General features: G+C 43.4%; 1 protein-coding gene across 6 annotated transcripts in view; it reads right to left on the minus strand.

Moving 5' to 3' along the window:
• LOC106580978 (semaphorin-6D) overlaps positions 1 to 24,884 on the minus strand; it is a 156,117-nt gene that overhangs the window by 76,091 nt on the left and 55,142 nt on the right. For all 6 annotated transcript variants that reach the window (XM_014162634.3, XM_014162652.3, XM_014162643.3 and 3 more), the window contains one exon: positions 6,740 to 6,936. The gene's annotated coding sequence lies outside the window, so the exon portion shown is untranslated. The remainder of the gene's footprint in view (positions 1 to 6,739; positions 6,937 to 24,884) is intronic.

The following is a 24,884-nucleotide window of genomic DNA, read 5'->3' on the forward strand; positions in this document are numbered from 1 at the left end:
GCTTTGTCAAGAGTGACCAGCGGGTCCTTGGTCACCTCCCTAACCCAAAGTCCTTCTCCCCCGATTGCTCAGTTTGGCCTGGGCGGCCAGCTCTAGGAAAGTCTTGTTGGTTCCAAACTTCTTCCATTTAAGAATGATGGAGGCCACTGTGTTCTTGGGGACCTTCAATGCTGCAGAATTGTTTTTCTACCCTTCCCCAGATCTGTGCCTAGACACAATCCTGTCTCTGAGCTCCACGGACAATTCCTTCAACTTGCTGGCTCAGTTTCTGCTCTGACATGCACTGTCAACAGTGGGACCTTGTATAGACAGGTGTGTGCCTTTCCAAATCATGTCCAATAAATTGAAATTACCACAGGTGGACTCCAATCAAGTTGTAGAAACATCAAGGATGATCAATGGAAACAGGATGCACCTAAGCTCAATTTCGAATCTCATAGCAAAGGGTCTGAATACTTATGTAAATAAACTATTTGAGTTTTTACGCTGTTTTTGCTTTGTCATTATGGGATTTTGTGTGTAGATTGATGATAATTTGTATTTATTAATGCACTTAGAATAAGGCTGTAACGTAATAAAATGTGGAAAAAGGGAAGGGGTCTGAATACTTTCTGAATGCACTGTAATTGTATGTTTGGGGTACAGAGATGAGGCAGTCATTCAAAAATCATGTTAATACAATATATTTGCACACAGAGTGAGTCCATGCAACTTATTATGTGACTTGTTAAGCACATTTTTACTCCTGAACATGGAGTATTTAGGCTTTGTTAGGAGGTGAACACACTCCTAACAAAGGGGCTGAATACTTATTGACGAAAGACATTTCAGCTTTTCATTTTTATTTGTAAAAATAAAATAAAAACATACTGAGCAAAAATATTTAAAACCCAACATGTAACAATTTCAAAGATTTTAATGCGTTACAGTTCATATAAAGATATCAGTCAATTTAAATAAATAAATTAGGCCCTAATCTATGGATTTATCTTGACTGGGAATACAGATATCCATCTGTTGGTCACAGATAGCTTAAAAAAAAGGTATGGGCGTGGATCTGTCAATATCTGGTGTGACCACCATTTGCTTCATGCAGTGCAACACATTTCCTTCGCATAGAGTTGATCAGGCTGTTGATTATGGCCTGTGGAATGTTGTCCCACTCCTCTTTAATGGCTGTGCGAAGTTTCCGGATATTGGCGGGAACTGTAACACGCTGTAGTACACGTTGATCCAGAGCATTCCAAACATGCTCAATATGTGACATGTCTGGTGAGTATGCAGGCCATGGAAGAACTGGGACATTTTCAGCTTCCAGGAATTGTGTACAGATACTTGCAACATGGGGCCAAGGAGGCGGTAGAGAAATTAACATTAAATTATTTTGCAACAGCTCTGGTGGACATTCCTGCAGTCAGCATGCCAATTGCACGCTCCCTCAAAATTGAGACATCTGTGGCATTGTGTTGTGTATCAAAACTGCACATTTTAGAGCGGCCTTTTATTGTCCCCAGCACAAGGTGCCCCTCTGTAATGATCATACTATTTAATCAGCTGTCAGGTGGCTGGATTATCTTGACAGGGATGTAAACAAATGTGTTCCCAAAATTTGAGAGATAAGCTTTTTATGCGTATGGAACATTTCGGGTATCTTTAATTTCAGCTCATGAAATATGGGACCAACACTTTACATGTTTCATTTATATTTTTATTCAGTGTATTTCCACTTTGACATTATGGGGTATTGTGTGTAAGCCAGTGTCAAAAAATAAAGATGTAATGAATTTTAAAGGCTGTAACACAACAAAATGTGGGAGGGGTGTGAATACTTTCCGAAGGCACTGTATATCAGTCAGGTGGCTAGCTGCCAGCAGAGGCTTTTATTTAAGTAACGTTGAAGGGCTCTGGTCTGGCTAGTATTACTTAGCCAGCTAGAAGGATGAAGTAAGAAGCTAACAATAAATGGAGCCTACCTCAGCAGGATAAAAAAAATACGCTACTAAGTTCTCATAATAACTTTTCTTTACAGAGAGTAGGCTACTGAGATAGACAGTGATATGGCGCTCAGTGGTGAGGCTGAGGCAGGCTGCAATGCTTGCAGGAGGAAGCAGAGGAGACAGACAGAACGGAAACAAGCAAAGAGAGAGGTCAGTACAGTGGTTCCGAAACTTGGGGTCAGGGCCCCATGTGGGGTCCCCTGAGAAAATCTGTACTAATCTTATCAAACAAGTTAGGAACATAAACAAGAGGATATGTTTCAATATGAACATATCTACATGGCCCATCTTCCCTATTGGCCTATATTAAAATGCAAACAATACAGTTATTAAAGTTTTAGCTTCATCGCTATTTAATTCCTTGAGAGGAAGAACACACAGAAGAGATATTGTGAACGCTTTTCTAGCCTAGCTCATTTCTTTCTCACTCATCTCCACCGTGTTGCCTCCCATGGTCTCTAAGGACCAGCCGAGGTTGGGGTGCATTAGCATTCCCAAATAGAAGATCCCACAGATGCTTAGGGGAAAGTCCCACAAGATGCAATGATCTGTGGATCAATATCCGGAGCTTAACGCAGTGTATTCACAGAATATTAAGTCATCGTGGGAAAGTTATCCCATCATGCTCCAGGTGAAAAGAGCCAAAGCCCACAATTATCCTAAGCTAGCCACCCACCCACAATGCTACGGTTTGAGATTATCAAATGCACATCGTATCAATGAACAGAGAAAAACTACTTTCAGATAGAAGTCTGTCGATTTAACAAAATGCGAGAGCTACATCTGTAATCAAAACATTGATGCATAAATCAAAAGTAAGCAACATGCATCGACCTGCGTTGAAACGTAGGAACTGGATTTATTTGAATAGTGTCCACAGGGACTTCGGGCATTCAGACACAAACTCATTGCTCAACCGTCAACAACGGCAACTGTGTAAACAGAACATCTCGTTGCTGACATCTTGACATGTACAGTGCCTATATTCCTATAAACCCCAGAGTCTCCTAGGCCTGCCATTAGTCTGACTCTTGTCTCTGTCAAATCCCTCCTTGCACCTCACTTCTTTTCAAAGGGAGCGGAGCAGAAGCCTGTGACATGTTACGCGTGCATCCACTGCACACATCATTGATAGTAATGGGGAGATAAAGTAGGCAGGGAGGGGTGTGTGTGAGAAAGTGTGTATGCAGGGGGGTTAGCAAGTCAGGATTACACAAGCAGCGCATGTGTGCCGCTCCGCGAGATCAATTCATGTCACCATGGCAAACGGCGTGACAACCAGTCCCCTCCCAGGCACCATCTGCCTTGTCCCCAAGCCAATTTGTCACAGCACATTCATGTGTGGCGATGCCCTCCTTTAACATTGAGGAAGATGGCTGTGGGGAAAAGGAAGCAAGGAAGGTAGCGAGGAAGGAAGGAAGAAAGGAAGGAAGGAAGGAAGGAAGGAAGGAAGGAAAGAAGGAAAGAAGGGAGAAAATAGCATCGGTAGAAGGTTTAAGCTTGAGCCCTGGAAACCAAGTGTGAACGGCGGCAGGAGTTCAGAACGGTTGGCAAAGGCAAATTGGCTAAGGAACTTTTGGGAACTACTGGCAGCACACTTATTGAGGTACTACTGGTTTGGACTGGTGCCAGAACTTAGTTTGCACCCAACTGAATTAGAATTACCTAATTGAGGTGAACACCCTCCAGCATTTTCTCACGTAAGATGCCGTCATTCTAACGTGACACACAGTTACCAGGAGCCATCTGTCTAAACAAACGTGGAACTCATCTTTAAGAACCATGATTTTACTCATCCGCCTAACACTAGTTCATAATTCTCCACTCTCTGAACCTATGATGCAGTGGCTACTACGGCAAACCATGCTCGATCAGCTGAGCCAACTAGTGCTACTCTGTTTGAATGGCCATTAGAGTAGGTAGTTTGCCAGCTTGCTGATGAAGTTGTACAGCACCAAAGTTATGGGACTGTTTTAAGAAATCAGATTGCGTCTGACTGACAGCTGGCACTGTGCCTCGCTACTTTGTAACATTTGGCCAACTCCATAACGCCACAGAGAGCAGTCAGCTGTGCTGCAAAACTCAGCGCACTACTCACGGCAGAACAGAAACTGCCTTATCATGAAAACTCACTAGTGCTATTGGCTAGAATTTCACTACACTAGCTAGCGTGAGTATTCAGCATTGAGTGTGTGAACGTGCTAGAATCTCTTTGATTTCATATGGATTGATTTGAGACTGGAAAGATGGTGCCGACAGACATGGCAGCTCTGCTTCTAGCTCCTAAGCAACTTTGCAGTATTTCGTTTTTTTGTGTGTTATTTCTTATATTATTATAATATATGACACCCTAGACCCAGTTCAATTTGCTTACCGCCCCAATAGATCCACAGACAATGCAATCGCCATTGCACTGCACACTGCCCTATCCCATCTGGACAAGAGGAATACCTATATAAGAATGCTGTTCATTGACTACAGCTCAGCCAACACCATAGTACCCTCCAAGCTCATCATTAAGCTCGGGCCGCCCCCGGGTGGTGAAGGTAGGAAACAACACCTCCACTTCACTGATCCTCAACACAGGGGCCCTACAAGGGTTCATGCTCGGCCCCTTCCTGTAGTCCATGTTCACCCATGACTGTGTGGCCACACACGCCTCCAACTCAATCATCAAGTTTGCAGACGACACAACCATAGTAGGCCTGATTACCAACAATGATGAGACAGTCTACAGGGAGGAGGTGAGGGCCCTGGCGGAGTGGTGCCAGGAAAATAACGTCTCCCTCAACGTCAACAAAATGAAGGAGTGGATCGTGGACTTCAGGAAAAAGCAGAGGGAGCATGCCCCTATCCAAATCGATGGGACCACAGTGGAGAAGGTGGAAAGCTTCAAGTTCCTCGTCATACACGTCACTGACGATCTGAAATGGTCCACCCACACAGACAGTGTGGTAAAGGCGCAACAGCGCCACTTCAACCTCAGGAGGCTGAAGAAATTTGGCTTGGCTCCAATGACCCTCACAAACTTTCACAGATGCACAATAGAGAGCATTCTGTCGGGCTGTATCACCGCCTGGTACGGAAACTGCACCGCTCGCAACCGCAGAGCTCTATATACATAGACATGGAATCACTATTTTAGTCAATGCCACTCCGACATTGCTCATCTTAATATTTATATATTTCTTAATTTCATTATTTTACTTTTAGATGTGTGTATTGTTGTTAATTATTACAGTATATATTTCTGCACTGTTGGAGCTAGTAACACAATAATTTCGCTACACCCGCAATAACATCTGCTAAATGTGTATGTGACCAATAACATTTGATTTCAGCCAGCAAGCAGGTCACTAGTTACCTAGCAAATATTTGTGCACATTTCATACTGATTCTACAACCACAAAACACCTTAGCGCAATGTAGAATTACATAGTGAAGACTTTCTCATGAAATCCCCCGCATCAATATCAGCTACGGGTTTATAGTTTTTGGTAAGATTAACTGAATCTTGAGAATGAAAGGCAGTTCAGTTTTGTGGATGAAATTAGTGTTTTCTAGTTATCAGACAGATCAGTGAAGACCCTCCAGTGGCAATGGAAACGGTTGGATGAATGTCTTATATGAGCTGTTATACAGTAGTGAGGTTTTGGACAGGTCAAAAAACTGGTGCCAACCAAGGCATTAAAAGGAGTGTACACTACAAATCAGAGCTTATTTCTTACCATCTTTCACTAGAAAATGCAGTGAAACAACCTTTGCAGCGATGCATGGAAGATCTGAATAGAATTTTACACATTTGTGCCAGTATTTGAGGCCAGTGGGACGGGGACAGTGCTTTATTGTGAAGTGAGTGGGTGTCAAGGTATGAAAGCAATGCGAGACAGTCTTCTCATATACATACACACACACTGTTTGCTCTGACAATTCCTCCATTCAGTGCTCCGTCTGATCACATTTCATGCCTATGCTCCCACTGACTGGTGTTCCTTCCCATTTTACCATTTGTGGCAGTCATAATGAAAAGCAGAAAATGTCCAACCATAGAGCCAGGTGTAGACACCCAACTATTCTGCCAGTGACCAACTGAGCACAACACCCATATCCTCTTTCTACATGGCCAGCACACCAAACCCTAATGCATTGTTTGCCTGCTAAAATATTTGACAACAATGCAAGTGGCTGGCTTGCACTCACTTTGATCGATGCACAATGCTACACAATGGCCCGTGGTGTTTGTATACATAGCCGGCCAAAAGAGCGCTATCAGTACAAAGCCAATGCACATAAAGGGGTATGAAAGCAGAGGTGTCCAATGTGAACCCTCGTCCCGTCAAAAGGTTGAAAATACGGGCAACAGGGAGTGAAAAGGGTGACAGAGACAGAATAGCAGCTGTGTTGCGGTTATATAAAGCATTGAGGGCGGTTGTCCATCAAAGCAGGGCCCGTACAGGTAAGGCTTCAATGAAAGTCCTGAAGGGCTCATTTCCACGGCAGACAACAATCACTTCACGATGTGAGGGCTTACGTAATCAGCTACGGGTGTTATCCGGAAGGCCATTGAAACATCTACTATAGGCATCATAGCACACCACTCTGTGACCCTTGAGTTATAGAACACCCATTAGATACGAGTCAGCATTTATTACACCCAGCATGTTTGGATCTTGTTTTCAAGCCAAGTTTCTATGTCTGAAATGTAGACATGAAGAGGGAAGAATAATGATGACAGTACTCACTTTCTGTATCAGTACAGATGGATTACACCGCCAAATGGCCCAGTTGATCTTTGGTTCCTCCCAACAGATGTGAAGAATTCAGAGGGTCTGATCTGATAAGTACGGAGGGGGCGGGGTTGTGCAGTTGGAGGAGGTTCAGGGGGTTGAACCCCCCTCAGATTTTTTCACAATTAGTTTTGCAATCCTCAGCAAACTTCCTGTGAGAGAAAAAAAACAAAAGACAAACAACATGAGCCGTGCGCTGCAGCAGTGATGGCCCAGTATGTAAAACAACGGGAGGGAGATTCTCAAAGCACAGCTGCGCTGCAAACACACAGGCTAATAACCTCTGCCTTTTCAACGCACAGCCTCGGCAGGATACTGCAACGGGCCACTGACCCATGACTGAGGAAGACATGCGGGGGGCAAACATCCACTTAGCATAATCTCCTCAGTCGCTTTACTGTCATAACATAGCAGCATAACACAAGCAGATGAGCTCTAAATAGAACCAGATGCATGGGGCTCCACAGGGGTAGAGGTGGTGAGGCGACAGAGACGCTGCGGCGCTACAGTATAGTGAGAACTTATCTCTATACTTATCCCTTTCTTAACCTTTCTGGGAAGGGGGTTTCGCTAGCGGAACACCTGGCCTACAGCCAGTGAAATTGCAGGGCGTCAAATTCAAACAACAGAAATCTCATAATTAAAATTCCTCAAACATACAAGTACTATACACCATTTGAAAGATAAACTTCTCATTAATCCAACTACAGTGTCCGATTTGAAAAAGGCTTTATGGTGAAAGCATACCATGCGATTATGTTAGGTCAGCGCCTAGCCACAAAAAAACCATAAAGCCATTTTCCAAAGAAGGAGAGGTGTCACAAAAGTCAGAAATAGCGTTAAAATGAATCACTAACCTTTGATGATCTTCATCTGGTGGCACTCCCAGGACTCCATGTTAGACAATAAATGTTTGTTTTGTTCGATAAAGTTAATCTTTATGTCCATAAACCTCATTTGAAATTGGCGTGTTATGTTCAGAAATGCATTGTCTCAAACAAACATCCGGTGAAAATGCAGAGAGCCACATGAAATTACAGAAATACTCATCACAAATATTGATATAAGATACAGGTGTTATACATACTACTAAAGATACACTTCTTGTTAATCCACTGTTAATCCACTGTTAAGCCACTGTGTCCGATTTCAAAAAGGCTTTATGGTGAAAGCACACCATACGATTATGTTAGGTCAGCGCCTAGCCACAAAAACCTTACAGCCATTTTCCAACCAAGGAGACAATAAATGTTCGTTTTGTTTGATAAAGTTCATCTTTATGTCCAAATACCTCCTTTTTGTTCGCGCGTTTAGTACAGTAATCCAAATGCACAAAGCGCGGGCACAAAGTCTAGACGAAAAGTCAAAAAAGTTCCATTTGAGTTGGTAGAAACATGTCAAACGATGTTTCTAATCAATCCTTAGGGTGTTTTTATCATACATATTCAATAATGTTTCAACCGGGCAATACTGTTTTCATTAGAAAGGAAAGGGAACGGAGCTCGCGCTCACGGCCACGCGCGTGACTAAACTAAAGGCTTTCACCTGGGCCATCTGCTTAGAGTGCTCTTATTCGCTCCCCTTTCACAATAGAAGCCTGAAACAACTTCTAAAGATTGTTGACATCTAGTGGAAGCCCTAGGAAGTGCAATCTGACCCCACAGACACTGGATATTCGATAGGCATTCACTTAAACTACAAACCTCAGAATTCCCACTTCCTGGTTGGATTTTTCTCAGGTTTTCACCTGCCATATGAGTTCTGTTATACTCACAGATATTATTTTAACAGTTTTTGGAAATGTTAGAGTGTTTTCTATCCAAATCTACTAATTATATGCATATTCTAACTTCTGGGCCTGAGTAACAGGCAGTTTACTCTGGGCACGCTTTTCATCCAAACTTCCGAATGCTGCCCCCTATCCCTAAACAGCTAAATAGCCGGTTTCCCCACAGTCCCAAATTATTTAGATTATTCAAACAGCCTACAATGGATGTGTAATACAGACACTAATGAAAAAAAGAGCTGTCAATCACCGAAGGTTGTTTGTTACATACAGTAGTAACGTTAACAGCCTAATAGTACTTCATATAAAGTTGCTGCTAATAACTCTGTTACAAATGGTTATTCCAGTGAAGCTTGTTTATGAGCTTCAGAGCCTCATCGGTTTGGAACTATCTAGGGGTTTGAATTATAACCGGCCTTGTCAGCTAACTGTATCATCATGGTTTTACCATCTCTCCTAAAGAAACCCCCTTGCAGTGATGGGAACCTGTGACAGATGAACTTCCCTTCAATCCATTCCAGACTAATGGCATGTGGTCGATGCGTCTTGCGCCCATCGCTAACGACCAGCGCTGACTAATAGCATGTGGTTGATGCGTCTTGCACCTGCAAATACGCCCCCCCCCCGCAGCACATCCATTCATGTGCACAGGGTCGCACACAAATGCCTGCGGATTGCAGGTTGTGACCCTGGAGCTCTCCCTTACATCCTCAGTGATTACTAAAGTATGTCCACTCACTAAACTGACTCACACAGCCCAGCAGATGAAGGACATCAGTCTCTCTGACCCCCCTGGATATTAACCCAGCTGACAGCAGCTGCTATAGACTGCAGAGTGACTCAGGAGCCTAACCAACAGTGGTCTAATGCACCCATGAATAAGGCTATAAACCCAGAACCACCCCAGCATTCTCCACATTAACTAGGCTAGCGTGGGTTCCTTGGCATAATGACCCACAGTGACTAAACCTATGTGGTGAAGAGGGAGACGCGAACCTTCACTCACACGGTGTGGGTCGGTAAGTGGATGCGTTTTGGTCTACATGACAAATGACAAAGGTTCCCAATCATGGGAAACAGAAGTTTGCTGTATAGGACTGATGTCAGTGCAAAAGACTTGTTTAAGATCACCAGGCTCAACTACAAATACCCTCTACCACTCATTCGCCTTTTCACATACTTAAGACCTAAGACCACAGTGGTCACATTTGGCACAGAGCCGCCATTTTGGAGTCACACTAAACCATCGCAGAGGCCCTGTCAACATGTGTTGAAAGACGACAACAACAAGCATCCTTAATAGCTAATATAGCAGCCTCTGGCACATAGGATAGCTCAAATTAAGGTCAGCTGATTTTGTTTGTCACACAATGTGTCTTTTCAGAGTAGAGGCAAAGAGAAGGCATGAGCAAGGGGTTTTGTTGTTTTAGTTTGCTTGTTTTCCCCAGCCCAACATGGAATGACTTGCAGTATTGATTTCACAAAATAAAATAAAAACTTCTAGATGGGGTCTTTACTTTTTTTCCCTTCTTAAAACAAACAAAACCATGCCCTGGAACTGAAGTTGAGAGAATTGGTTTTGGTGCACACATAAATATGGAGAATATAAAGCATTGATCATGTTTTTACCGTTCAGATTTTGTCCAATAATTTCTAATCTAATTTGCTTGAATTGGCCGCACTGAGCCTCACTTGTCCAACATTACAAATATTTTCACATGACCCTCCCCTTGTACTGTAACAAAAAATGTGCACACCCTTCCCCTAACTGTAGCGACCCTGTATTTATTAACGTGGATATAGACTTTGCCACATCAGCATGCTTTGTGACTCAGTCGATGCCAAGCAGGGCTACGAGCCAGAAGGTTAAGGGTTCGCCGACCACATACTCTCCCTGCCTTTCTCATTACACTTACACTACGATCATAGCCAGCTGAAGATAATGATCAGCTTGGTGGAAATCAGATTTCAACATTTTGATGCTATATTTATAATCATATATTTTATATGAAACAAATTTTCCACCAACGGGTTTCTGTGCCAACGCATCACAAGCAATACGCAAAGCATACCGACTTTTGCCACTTCAATGTCATGGTTTGCGATTTCAACACCACCATCTGCACAGTTTGGAGGCTGGAATTATATTTTGGACGAACGTGCGCAGGTAGCCTACAGGAGGCTTTTGAAGTAGCCTAATCATTTTTTTACATTTTTTTTTTTTTTTACATCAGGTTAAAACGTGACTGGAGCTGTGACGATACCAGTATCGCAATATTTTTTCCATGGCAAAAATGAAAACATGAAGCAGCCCAAACTCTTTGGTCCTTTAAAATCCTGCTGTATGTAGAATATTGTGTGCTATAGCTTGGAAATAAATACATGTGACTCTGGATGACAACATAATGATCCCACTGGGCACAGAAGTCAGTTCAAAATGTAGTTTTGATTTACATTTTGTTGAGTTAACTAACATGAATTCAACAACAAATATGGTTTTAGGTTAAAAGTCGGGTAAAAAAAAAAAAGACAAAATGCCCTTACATTGATTACTTTTTGAAAATCCGATCAGTTTTCCACGTTGATTCAATGTCATCCCTTTTAACTCTGCATTGTTGGTAAAGGACCTGTAAGTAAGCATTTCACTGTTAGTCTACACCTGCTGTTTACGAAGCATGTGACAAATTCATTTTTTTTTGATCACATTGATTTTCTTGGTTGAAATGATATGGAGACCAGGGATTTAACATTTTATTACTGTTCAAATACTCGCATGATTTTTTTGGGTGTACGAGTCAACTAGTTATATTATATTGTGGAACACAATCTTCAAAAAAGTAGTAACCTCAGCAGTGGGGCTTGCTTGTAGAAGCATATGACTGCAATGGCATAGCTTTGCTTTTGTTAATATAGCAGCCCATATCTCCGGAGCACTTACCACAGTCAAGACACCTAATTTATAGTAAAAAAAAAAACATCTAAAATAACAGAATAAAATAGAACATAATGCCAGTGCGAAGTGATGCGCATCTCGAGTCTGGAACAGCTATTCTCAAAGAGTGATCATTTGAAACAGGGCTCAATATGGCGAGTTTAAATCATTTTCAATATACCGACGTTCCATTTAATATATTCAAACTGTTCTTTGGAATTTCCCAAATGGATTAACAATTCCACATTGAATACTGCATGGTGATAAATGATGGCCATGGAATCTGTTTGGTGAGCAGGTATGTGTATTTTCAGTGTGAAACCTGTCTATGTTAAGCCTAAACAATTCTAAATGGATCTTGGCTTTCACCTGGATTCACCTGGTCAGTCTACGTCATGGAAAAGTTTTGTACACAGTGTATTTTCCTACTTCAATCAACCAGTCCATTTTGAATTTGTGATAAAACTTTTGTCATTTGGCAAGGAATGTAGCTTGTATATTTTCCATTAGATAAATCCGTTTTTATAGGCATTTCATTCTGTAGGCCTAACAGGAGCTTGTGTGTGCAATCAGTAAGCATGTGTTTAAGGAGCGGTCGGAACACAATTGAGTGAATGAGACAAGGAGGGGAAAGGGAATTTAGGGAGAACTGTGTGATTCTTCGCTAGGTTTCTTCTTTGTTGTGCCCCACAAATACACATGTAACACTAGAGTCAAAGCAAATTAACTTGTCAAGACAAAATTTCACTTGCCATTTTGGGCAGCCACAAAGCACATTCCACCAAATAGTTTTACAGCATTTGAAAAAATGTGATCTCTGGTTAAAGATTGAGCTTTGACGTCCATTCGAGTACTCATGCCCATCCCTAGCGGAAACAACGTCGATTCTACCCGTTTTTGCCCAGTGGGATGTTTGTTTCCAATATTAGGGCAGTTTTCCTAAAGTTAAATTTGTCTCCTTGCCACGATACTAACAAGTATCGCGATACTGGTATCGTCCAGTCCCCTAATTGTGTCTGGATGTGTTTATGCCACGCATAAAAGGTAATACGTTTTAAAAGTTAAATGACAAATATTTAGGGTACATTGAAGCTTTATTGGTTCTACGTGCGTAAGGAATATCGGAGGAGGCAGAGCGCGCGTTAAGCTTTCCTGAGTAACTGGGCCTGCTGGGAGCATATGTGGCCACATTATTATACGACAACTTGAGAGAATGATGATCCACAACAGACAGCGCGCATCTCAGTATCAGAACTTAAAATACAGCCAGACTGGCTTGCTACTGTGCCTTTCTATACCTTATAAACTGTTCAGTAGACCCCTGATCCAAATGGAATGAAATATTCAAAATCACAGGGCATTATTCAAATGACATTTGCACTGCAGTTTACAGCCTAGAGTAGAATTTTGTACTCACTTGAAAACAATAATGCAATTATTCATTGTAAGGTGGTGTTGTAGGCTAGTCTAGGTAGATCAATAAGGGAGCTGCGTGTCTCATGTTTTCACTGTTCTTTCCAATTATATTGAAAATTGGTGCAGCTTTGAATGATTTTATGTATAGTATGATTGCTAGTTTTCATATTGCAAAACTGGACAAAGGATCCACCTACCACTATTGTCACTATGAATGGTGGATAGAGGGCAGAATAGACAGCGTGGGAAGTAGCGTGGGAAGTACCAAACCACCTTGATATAGGGGAGGTGCATTCAAGCAGATGAGGACATTTGGCTAGGATGGAAGAAATTATAATAGTAAAACCTGCAAAAGGGCAAATGCAAACCAGGGGAAAAAAGGCACTACCCTCCCCCCATGCCCAGTTCATCTCTGCCCTCAAATCCCTCCTTCTTCCCTTGCAGGCTCTTCACCTCTCACCCCCTATTCTCTATTTTTATCACTTCCAACCTTCACCTCCTATCATTTATGTGCAATTCCTCCCGCCTTCCAAAAAAAACCTTCAGTGTCATCCTTAAGTCTTTGCAAACCCTCTTTCCCTCCTCCACACCCTCCCTCCATCTCTCAGATCATTCTTCCCTCCAGATATCTCCCAGCAGGCATAGCACAGTGTGGTGGTTCGCTCTGCTGTAGAGGTGATCAATGGCCCCTGGCACCTCTGGGCCCCTGGGCTCCTGAAATGGAGGTATTAATAATGCAGGGCCCGGCTGTCATATCCTCCATTAGCTTGGGGGAGACATGGGGCCCAGACGGCTGATTGATTACTAATTGGATTAATTGCCATCTTTTAGGGGAGGAGAATGTAATAGTCTGGAGGCCTAGCTGGCAACAGAGGGGAGTGCATTTGGCATGCTGGCATTCAGAGATAGGGATACCGAATGCTGAAACGGGTAGCGTAAACTGTGAGGGGGTTGGGTAGACTGGGGTTGCCTATTCAGTTTCTTTGGTTGAGAGTGTATGTCATTTGAGATACCGTAACATTTGTGCAACATGCACTTGACAGAAACGAGGAATTGATCAAGCGGCTTCTCAATAGAGGCTTTCTCCATTATTGCACAATGTGTGTCTGCTGAACGAAATGAACTCAACACCCTGTATACCAAAATCACCCATCCTGATGATATCGTTACTTTCATTTGCTAGTGATTTCCTCCTCCTATTTCCTTTGGAGGTATCTTCTTAGCCATCAACATCTGGCTACACACTTTGATATGACAGAGATGTAGATTTGGTATAATGTGTGTAATGATAGTGTTGTTCATCAGAAACATTCTGTAATCTGCCTCCCGAATGGTGCAGTGGTCTAAGCATCGCAGTGCTAGCTGTGCGACTAGAGATTCTGGGTTCGAGTCCAGGCTATGTCGCAGCCGGCCGCGACTGGGAGACCCATTAGAGCAAGCTATGTAAAGAATTCAGTATATAAATACATATCCTGTGTGTATAAACAGTAACTACAAAGCAATGTACAGTAGTAGAAATGTTAAAACTAACTATGTCGAGAATACAGTATTTAAAACACATCATGAAACCCCATGGCAAAATGGATAGAATTGCAGGAAATTAGCTTCCGGACCAGATTCCGTGTGCGTATGTATGTGTGTATATATATATGTATGTGTAGATATCTATCTATCTATCTGTATGTATGTATGTATGTACACATACACACACACACATACTCAGTGGCCAGATATTAAGTACACTCATCACCGACCATTTCGAATCCCACCGCACCTTCTCCGCTATGCAATCTGGTTTCAGAGCTGATCATGGGTGCACCTCAGCCACGCTCAAGGTCCTAAACGATATCATAACCTCCATCGATAAGAAACAATACTGTGCTGCCGTATTCATTGACCTGGCCAAGGCCTTCGACTCTGTCAATCACCACATCCTCATCGGCAGACTCAATAGCCTTGGTTTCTCAAATGATTGCCTCACCTGGTTCACCAACTACTTCTCTGATAGAGTTCAATGTGTCAAATCAGATGGCCTGTTGTCCGGGCCTCTGGTAGTCTCTATGGGGGTGCCACAGGGTTCAATTCTTGGGCCAACTCTTTTCTCTGTATACATCAATGATGTTTCTCTTGCTGCTGGTGAGTCTCTGATCCACCTCTACGCAGACGACACCGTTCTGTATACTTCTGGCCCTTCTTTGGACACTGTGTTAACAACCCTCCAGACGAGCTTCAATGCCATACAACTCTCCTTCCGTGGCCTCCAACTGCTCTTAAATACTAGTAAAACAAAATGCATGCTCTTCAACCGATCGCTGCCCGTACCTGCCCGCCCGTCCAGCATCACTACTCTGGACGGTTCTGACTTAAAATATGTGGACAACTACAAATACCTAGGTGTCTGGTTAGACTGTAAGCTCTCCTTCCAGACTCACATAAAACATCTCCAATCCAAAGTTAAATCTAGAATTGGCTTCCTATTTCGCAACAAAGCATCCTTCTCTCATGCTGCCAAACATACCCTCGTAAAACTGACCATCCTACCGATCCTCGACTTCGGCGATGTCATTTACAAAATAGCCTCCAATACCCTACTCAATAAACTGGATGCAGTCTATCACAGTGCCATCCATTTTGTCACCAAAGCCCCATATACTACCCACCACTGCGACCTGTACGCTCTCGTTGGCTGGCCCTCGCTTCATACTCGTCGCCAAACCCACTGGCTCCAGGTCATCTACAAGACCCTGCTAGGTAAAGTCCCCCCTTATCTCAGCTCACTGGTCACCATAGCAGCACCCACTTGTAGCACGCGCTCAAGCAGGTATATCTCTCTGGTCACCCCCAAAGCCAATTCCTCCTTTGGCCGTCTCTCCTTCCAGTTCTCTGCTGCCAATGACTGGAACGAACTACAAAAATCTCTGAAACTGGAAACACTTATCTCCCTCACTAGCGTTAAGTACCAGCTGTCAGAGCAGCTCACAGATCACTGCACCTGTACATAGCCCATCTATAACTTAGCCCAAACAACTACCTCTTCCCCTACTGTATTTATTTATTTAATTTTGCTCCTTTGCACCCCAATATTTATATTTCTACTTTACACTTTCTTCCACTACAAATCTACCATTCCAGTGTTTTACTTGCTATATTGTATTTACTTTGCCACCATGGCCTTTTTTGCCTTTACCTCCCTTATCTCACCTCATTTGCTTACATTGTATATAGACATATTTCTACTGTATTATTGACTGTATGTTTGTTTTACTCCATGTGTAACTATGTGTTGTTTTATGTGTCCAACTGCTTTGCTTTATCTTGGCCAGGTCGCAATTGTAAATGAGAACTTGTTCTCAACTTGCCTACCTGGTTAAATAAAGGTAAAATAAAAAAATAAAAATCTAGTACCGGGTTAGACCCGCCTTTGCCTCCAGAACAGCCAGCCTGAATTCTTCGGGGCATGGGCACGTTGCTCAATTGGTATCAAGGGACCTAACATGTGCCAGGAAAACCTTCTCCACCCCATTACAACACAGCAAACAGCCTGTACAGTTGACAACAGGAAGGATGGGGCCGTGGACTGCTTACGCCAAATCGTGACTCTTCCATCAGCAAAACGCAACAGGAACTGGGATTCGTCAGACTAAGCTATGTTTTTCCACTCCTCAATTGTCCAGTGTTGGTGATTGAGTGCCCACTGGAGCCGCTTTTTGTTTTTAGCTGATAGGAGTGGAACACAGCATAGTCATCTGCTGCAATAGCCCATCAGTGACAAGGACCGACGAGTTGATGCGTCCCGAGATTCCATTCTGCACTGTTATTTGCCTGTTTGTGAACCGCCTGTTAGCTTGCACCGTTCTTGCCATTCTCCTTCGACCTCTCATCAACGAGCTGTTGTTGCCCACAGGACTGCCGCTAACTGGATGCTTTTGTTTGTCGCACCATTCTCGGTAAACCCTAGACACTGTCGTGCGTGAAGATTCCAGGGTGCCGTCCGTTTCTGATATACTGAAACCGGCACACCAGGCACCGACGACCATACCATGCTCAAAGTCGCTTAGGTCACTAGTTTTGCCCATTATAACGTTCAATCGAACAGTAACTGAATGCCTCAATGCCTGTCTGCCTGCTTTATATAGTAAGCCACGGCCACGTGACTCACTATCTATAGGAGTGAACCATTTTCGTGAACGTGGTGGGTGTACCAAATAAACTGCCCATAGAATGTATGTGAATGGTGTGTATAGACAGCATAGACAGTATGTGAATAGAAAATTTGTTATATAGGATGAGCCATGACTAAAAGGTTCAGGGCAAGGTAGTGGGTGGAGGCCAGCTAGTGGTGACTGTTTAACAGTCTGATGACCTGGAGATAAACAGCTTCTATCAGTCTCTCGGTCCCAGCTTTGATGCACCTGTACTGTCTCCACCTTCTAGATTGTAGCTGGGTGAACAGGGCAAGGTTTGGGCGGCTAAGGATCTTGATGATCTTCTTGGGCCTCCTGTGACACCGGTTGTTGTAGATGTCCTGGAGGGGAGGCAGAGTTTCCCCCTGATGATGCGTTGAGCTGACCGTACCATCCTCTGGAGAGCCCTGCGGTGCAGTGTTTGCATGTACAGTGGGGGGGAAAAGTATTTGATCCCCTGCTGATTTTGTGCGTTTGCCCACTTACAAATAAATGATCAGTCTATAATTTTAATGGTAGGTTTATTTGAACAGTGAGAGACAGAATAACAACAAAAAAATCCTAAAAAACGCATGTCAAAAATGTTATAAAATTATTTGCATTTTAATAAGGGAAATAAGTATTTGACCCCTAGGCAAAACATGACTTAGTACTTGGTGGCAAAACCCTTATTGGCAATCACAGAGGTCAGACGTTTCTTGTAGTTGGCTACCAGGTTTGCACACATGTCAGGAGGGATTTTGTCCCACTCCTCTTTGCAGATCTTCTCAAAGTCATTCAAGTTTCGAGGCTGACGTTTGGCAACTCGAACCTTTAGCTCCCTCCACAGATTTTCTATGGGATTAAGGTCTGGAGACTGGCTAGGCCACTCCAGGACCTTAATGTGCTTCTTCTTGAGCCACTCCTTTGTTGCCTTGGCCGTGTGTTTTGGGTCATTGTCATGCTGGAATACCCATCCACGAGCCATTTTCAATGCCCTGGCTAAGGGAAGGAGGTTTTCACCCAAGATTTGATGGTACATGGCCCCGTCCATCATCCCGTTGATGCGGTGAAGTTGTCCTGTCCCCTTAGCAGAAAAACACCCCCAAAGCATAATGTTTCCACCTCCATGTTTGACGGTGGAGATGGTGTTCTTGGGGTCATAGGCAGCATTCCTCCTCCTCCAAACACGGCGAGTTGAGTTGATGTCAAAGAGCTCCATTTTGGTCTCATCTGACCACAACACTTTCACCAGTTGTCCTCTGAGTCATTCAGATGTTCATTGGCAGACTTCAGACGGGCCTGTATATGTATTCTTGAGCAGGGGGACCTTGCGGGCGCTGCAGGATTTCAGTCCTTCACGGCGTAGTGTGTTACCAATTGTTTTCTTGGTGACTATGGTCCCAGCTGCCTTGAGATCATTGACAAGATCCTCCTGTGTAGTTCTGGGCTGATTCCTCACCGTTCTCATGATCATTGCAACTCCACGAGGTGAGATCTTGCATGGAGCCCCAGGCCGAGGGATATTGACAGTTATTTTGTGTTTCTTCCATTTGCAAATAATCGCACCAAATGTTGTCACCTTCTCACCAAGCTGCTTGGCGATGGTCTTGTAGCCCATTCCAGCCTTGTGTAGGTCAACAATCTTGTCCCTGACATCCTTGGAGAGCTCTTTGGTCTTGGCCATGGTGGAGAGTTTGGAATCTGATTGATTGATTGTTTCTGTGGACAGGTGTCTTTTTTACAGGTAACAAGCTGCGGTTAGGAGCACTGCCTTTAAGAGTGTGCTCCTAATCTCAGCTCGTTACCTGTATAAAAGACACCTGGGAGCCAGAAATCTTTCTGATTGAGAGGGGGTAAAATACTTATTTCCCTCATTAAAATGCAAATCAATTTATAACATTTTTGACATGCGTTTTTCTGGATATTTTTGTTGTTATTCTGTCTCTCACTGTTCAAATAAACCTACCATTAAAATTATAGACTGATCCTTTCTTTGTCAGTGGTCAAACGTACAAAATCAGCTGGGGATCAAATACTTTTTCTCCCCACTGTATGTGCATATTAATGCATCTAATGCTGTGCTTATATGTGTTGCCCTTGGTAACTGGTGATTAGGCATAGATCATGGTTGGAATAACTAGTGTGTGTATTTGTGTGTATACTGTATATTTTGGCTGGTATGACCAAACCTATTACAACACGCCAACACCCACAATAGAAACGAATCCATTTATGCATGGATCTGACACACATCATTGTGTGTGTGTGTGCGCGTGTCCACATTAAAGCATAGCAAGTCATATCCTGCCAGCTGGGGCACAGAAACCTCAGGAGTGTGTGTACAGTGTGTGAAACAACACACTGTAATGTCCTACTTACAAACTCATCAGGTTATTTTGAAGTGAAAATACAATGTACAAAGGCAACTCATTATTCCTGAATACAGTACAGCCGGACTGCATCATCCTTTCCCCAGTATAGAATGTCAGAGTGATACACCACTGTAATGGGATTTATAGAGGAGGTCCTTGGTCTGATCCTCTCTGTCTTATGAATCATTTGAAGATCCTCATCCCTTATCAGGATTTTTGACAGTATGAGATGTCATTCCGCTTTCTTCCCAATGAGGTGTTGTCAGGATTCCATCATGGTTTCAAACAGTAAGCCTATCTAAACACTAATCTCTTCATTTCACTCTCGAAGCGCGTGCACACACACACACACACACACACACACACACACACACACACACACACACACACACACACACACACACACACACACACACACACACACACACACACACACACACACACACACACACACTCTCTCTCTTTCCTTCCAGGCATGCAAAAGCGTTCTTCCTTGGGCAGTCGGGGACAAGCACGACTCTCTTTCTCGCTCTGTGTCTTTCTCTCTCGCGCGCTGTGCTGCACCTGCTCCCCCATCCCCTCCACCCACTCCGCTCCTCAGCCGCTCCCGCCACCTCCTCCCGGCCCCTGTGGCTAGTTGCAGAGATGGCCCGCTGCGCTAATTGAAAGCGACCCTGACTCGTCCTTTTCCCCCAGGCGCTCCAGCCGATGCCCCATTGTTTTCTTTCACCGGCCGTTGACAACTGGCCTTTCAGCCGCGGCGTGCTGCAGCGCAAACTCTGACCCCAGCGCTCGGTCCTCTCGATCTAACCCCTCTCCCCCCACATCCCCTTTTCAGGCCCATGGTGAAATGGAGAAACTGCAGAGTTGCAGATGTGGTTGTTGTTCTGCTTCTAAGGTAAGAATGGTTTGTCTAAATTAGACAGAATTGCATGTAAGTGGATTTAGTCATTTTAATAATGGTCCACTTATAGGAGCCAGCAACCCAAGAGGTGAAAATGAGACAGTGATGTTTAAATACTACTGCTGCTGCTGATGATGATCATTCATTACATCCCCTTTCTAAGCGAGACTCCCAAACTTTTAAAGGATAAACCATTCAATTGGAACTCTGATACACCCACAACACAGGCAATGTGCTTAGATATAATTTCCTTCAGATGGCACCTTGTGAAAAAAACAGCAATGTCCCCCTGAAATGAGGCGTGTGAACAGGGAGTTTTAGCATGGCGGTAGGCTGTTCTTATCACCCATACGGGGCAGACCTGGAGCCCATAATCTAATAGCCTCGCAGCACAGTCATAAATCACGCTGATAGACTGCATACTGCAACACACTGACACTTCCAACCTGGTAACTTGTGTCTTTATTAAAGACCACATTATACAGGGGAGACCCCCTCTTCTCCAACCATCCTCCATTGGAAAAGCCTACATCCTGTACACACACAAACACACACAGATGCTACATGCCGTGTAAATGTATGACCTGCGGACTGAGGGGGAGGGTCATGAATGCTAGCGTGATGGCTGTAGTTAAGAAGCACACTTCAGTGCATGTCTGTGTGTTTGTATGTGCAGAAATGCACACAGTATGGTTGGTTTTTGCCTGGCTGCCTGCCTGCTTGCGTGGGTCCATGCATGCATTTGTTTCCTTTTAGTAATTTTGACAACATTTGATTGGAAAATGTCAACGTAAACATGGATTCTGACAAACTGTAGCAATGTACGGTCTAAGATAGCCATCTTAGGCTCTCTCGACAATTATAGCACAGTCACACAGAGAAATTACAACATAGCACATCCAAAATGGAGAGAGAACATTGGCCCAGGGACGTAATAAAACTAAATGAACAGGCAATTATAAGCCATCCACAGGTCTAGCTTATCGAACCTGAAGGACCAGCAGGCCTATTATAAAAACATTAACATTTTGAGAAGGAGACAATGATTTTGGTAACAAATTCACAGCTATTCTGTGCTCTTTCAATCTATGGAAGCTCTCTCTTTAAAGTTCACAGAAATACTTTACTGTAGACTCACTGAATCTTTGTCAAGACACTAGATCCATCGCTCATTGGGGCAAATGAAGCTTACTGTACATTTACCAACCCCTCACTGAGTACAAGTCGCTCAAGCTGATAAAGTGACATTTTGAGTTGAACAAACTTTGGTAGAGAAATCTATTAGACAGTGTCTAATTTTAGAGGAAAAGCCGTTGACTGTTTAAACTCACTGAGCGATGCATGTACCAATCAAATGAAAAATTCAGCTTTCGCTGCCTGCCTCAGTACTCTCAACCAAAATAATGCAAATTCCGAAAGGAGAGAACTCCCAAATACCCTTTTCTCCCCAATCCGTGTGTACACATTAAATGCCCCTCTGTTAACATTGCAGGAGGAACATAACCTCCAAACCGAGCCTTGCTGTGGAAAGACATTACTGAAGACATGATATTTAAATAGCAGTTGTTATTCTGTAGCAATACCGTTGAGGAAGTGGATAATACAAAGACAAGAGTCAGGGCTGTTCTTGGGGTTTTCTTGTAATCCATTCCACTGTAATGTGACCTGTAGTTCTGAACCACAAGAGACAAGTCTCAGAGGACCTCTCTCACACACAGAGCTTCAGTGTAGATCTTTATCACACCCTGCCGTGCTTCAGAACCAGACACCCCCAGTCTCTCTGCCAGCAGACATCCAGACAGCAGCCCCCTCACCTGTGTCAATACCACACATCCTCCCAGACCCACTGTGGGAACCTTGGCACTGTGCAGGCTGGGCAACTCACAACCAACTACCGCTACTGTGCTGATGTTGCAGAGCCATAACACCGAGACAAACACTCACACAGTGAGTCAAAGTCTTGGCCGGTGTCGTTATCTCTGCTGACGTGGATCGTTGACACAGACGACAGAATCGGACAGGTAATCCTGGATTACAGTCCAGTCGTGTCATATCCTGGATGCCCTTTAGACGTGGGCGTAACCTCATCCATCCTTCCATCCTCTCTTCTGGTGCCCATCAACGGAGCACCGTGCCCCTGCATAGATGGAGAAATAATGAGCTCTAGTTGCCTTGTCAACGCTGTCCTTTCTACCACCGTGCTCTAAACTCCCATTCGGTCATTCCCTCCCCACCAGGCTCTTTGGTAATCATGGGGGTCCAGGAGGCAGATGAGATTTCATATTGTCTGAAATCCCTAAATCTCTGACTGGAAACCAGGAATGGAGCATGCATACCCTGGCTGCATAACTACGCGTGTAGATTGGCTTCTTAACAGCGTCTACCCCCAAGCCATAAGACTGAACAGCTAATCAAAGGGCTACCCAGACCCCTCTTTTACACTGCTGCTACTCTGTTTATTATCTATGCATAGTCACTTTAACTGTACCTACATGTACATATTACCTCGACTAACCGGTTCCCCCGCACATTGACTCTGTACCGGTACCCCCTGTGTACAGCCTCGCTATTGTCATTTTACTGCTGCTCTGTAATTATTTGTTACTTTTATTTTAAATTTTTTACTTAACACTTGTTTTTCTTAAAACATTGTTGTTTAAGGGCTTGTAAGTAAACATTTTACTGTTGTATTCGGCGCATGTGACAAATAACATTTGATTTGGTTACTTCCACGCAGGTGATGATTATAAGGGGAACATATAAAATGCTCCTCAAGGAAAAGGTCACGCTTTGCCTCCGATCTCAAAGCCAGCAACCTGGTAATATCAATGACAATAGATGGGGTGTTTTATATGGGAGGATTTAACAGCCCTATTTATTGGGTGGAACGAACTCACCCTGAGCAACAAAAATGATCTCGTCCCCAATTGGGTGACTCACTACAGCCAGTTTACACCAGTAAGCTCACCGCACAAGTATCGCTATAGGGCGGTATCCAACCAACTTCCCTAAAGTCATACATCAAACGGAAGAGAGCATTGGCTTGTAATTATGGTTTTTGGTTAGAAGTGGTTGACTTTCTGGTTTTGCTTCAAGCCCTCTTAGGTTCATCAGTCTAGTACATGACTTGAGAAGACAATTTCCTGACATTTCCTGTGGGGGAGCGTTCTGCTCCATGCCCATGCCCATGTAACAACACTCCAAAACAAAACCTCAAATTCAGACAAACTGAAAAGTTGTTTCCTTGTGATGTAGGCAGTCTGCCATGACTAAAGAAATGTCTTTAAATGTATGTAGAACGAAATGCGTGTGATGTGTTGGTATTACGGTTCAGAGAAACATTTACAGGTTGAGCTTTTCAGCATTCTCAACCTCTAGGTAACAGAAAACGTCCTCATACCTCAGGTTAACGCTCTACTTTTTAACTCCACTTCTCTTAAGCATTTCATATGCATGACAGACCATTTTTCAGACTAGCTTTTTGTATATTCATTGCTTAAGTGATTCTTACTTCTAACTGCCTTCACCTTGTGAATAAAACATGACTTTAAAAAAGGTCAAACAGGAATAACTAGTATGGACTTTCTCAGTATTTACTCAACCTATTTGTCTTTTAAAATACTTTTAGAATGGGAAGTTCTACTAAACCCAAGGGTGTGTGTAACTTCATCTACAGTCCCAAAAAGTTATTAGGCTATTTCATACTCTTCATCCCTTCAAATATCCATTGGTGCTTAATGTACTGCTAATTTAACAGTTACTATAGCATACAGACTTCCAGTTCTGGCAGCAGGTTAGAATTAGCTCATGTTTCTCTCCCCATAACAGACTCATTATATATATATTTGAACAAAAAACAAGAGATTTTTTTCCTCAACAAAAGCAGCTGCTCAAACAAAGAGAAAACACATGCTGACATTCAGAAAAACAAAATGTCTCTTTACCGAGCTTGGTTAATTAACGCAGGCAAGCTAACCTCTCACCCAGTAGAGAAACAGTTAAAAGAAAGAGAGGACTTGCTGAGCAGTGAAATTCCTACTCAAAATCAAATCAACACAAATTGTTACACATCCATTTGGAAAAGGACATGAGTTGGTTGGGAAGACACTAAAATGCTAACCTTTCACAAAAATTACAATTCCCCAGCCTTGGATATGGAGATGCCTCATGTTTCAACTCTGAAATAAATTCATTTTTGACAGACACTGAGTTACTATAAACCATTACTCATGAAAAGATTCAGAAAATACAAAAAAACCTCTGACCCTTGAACCATTGGAGGGTGCACATAAATGACCGCACTACCGTATGTCAACATGCTGTTTGGATGAATGGAGGCAGTGAGGGCCAGGGGCCAAGGGGTGCCCATACACACTGACATGTCGTAGCCTGGCACGAGCCAGTGTTTTGGAAGGAGACTCATGGAAACCAGTGGGACACGGGCCGCCAGGCAGGCCCGCTACAGGACTACTCTGGTCTGCTAATGTTCCTCAGGGTTTGGGGCTGCCAATGTCGGCCCCACTG

Source organism: Salmo salar, chromosome 02 (assembly GCF_965601325.2).
Source record: "Salmo salar chromosome 02, fSalSal1, whole genome shotgun sequence".
In the NCBI taxonomy this organism is placed as follows: Eukaryota; Metazoa; Chordata; class Actinopteri; order Salmoniformes; family Salmonidae; genus Salmo; species Salmo salar.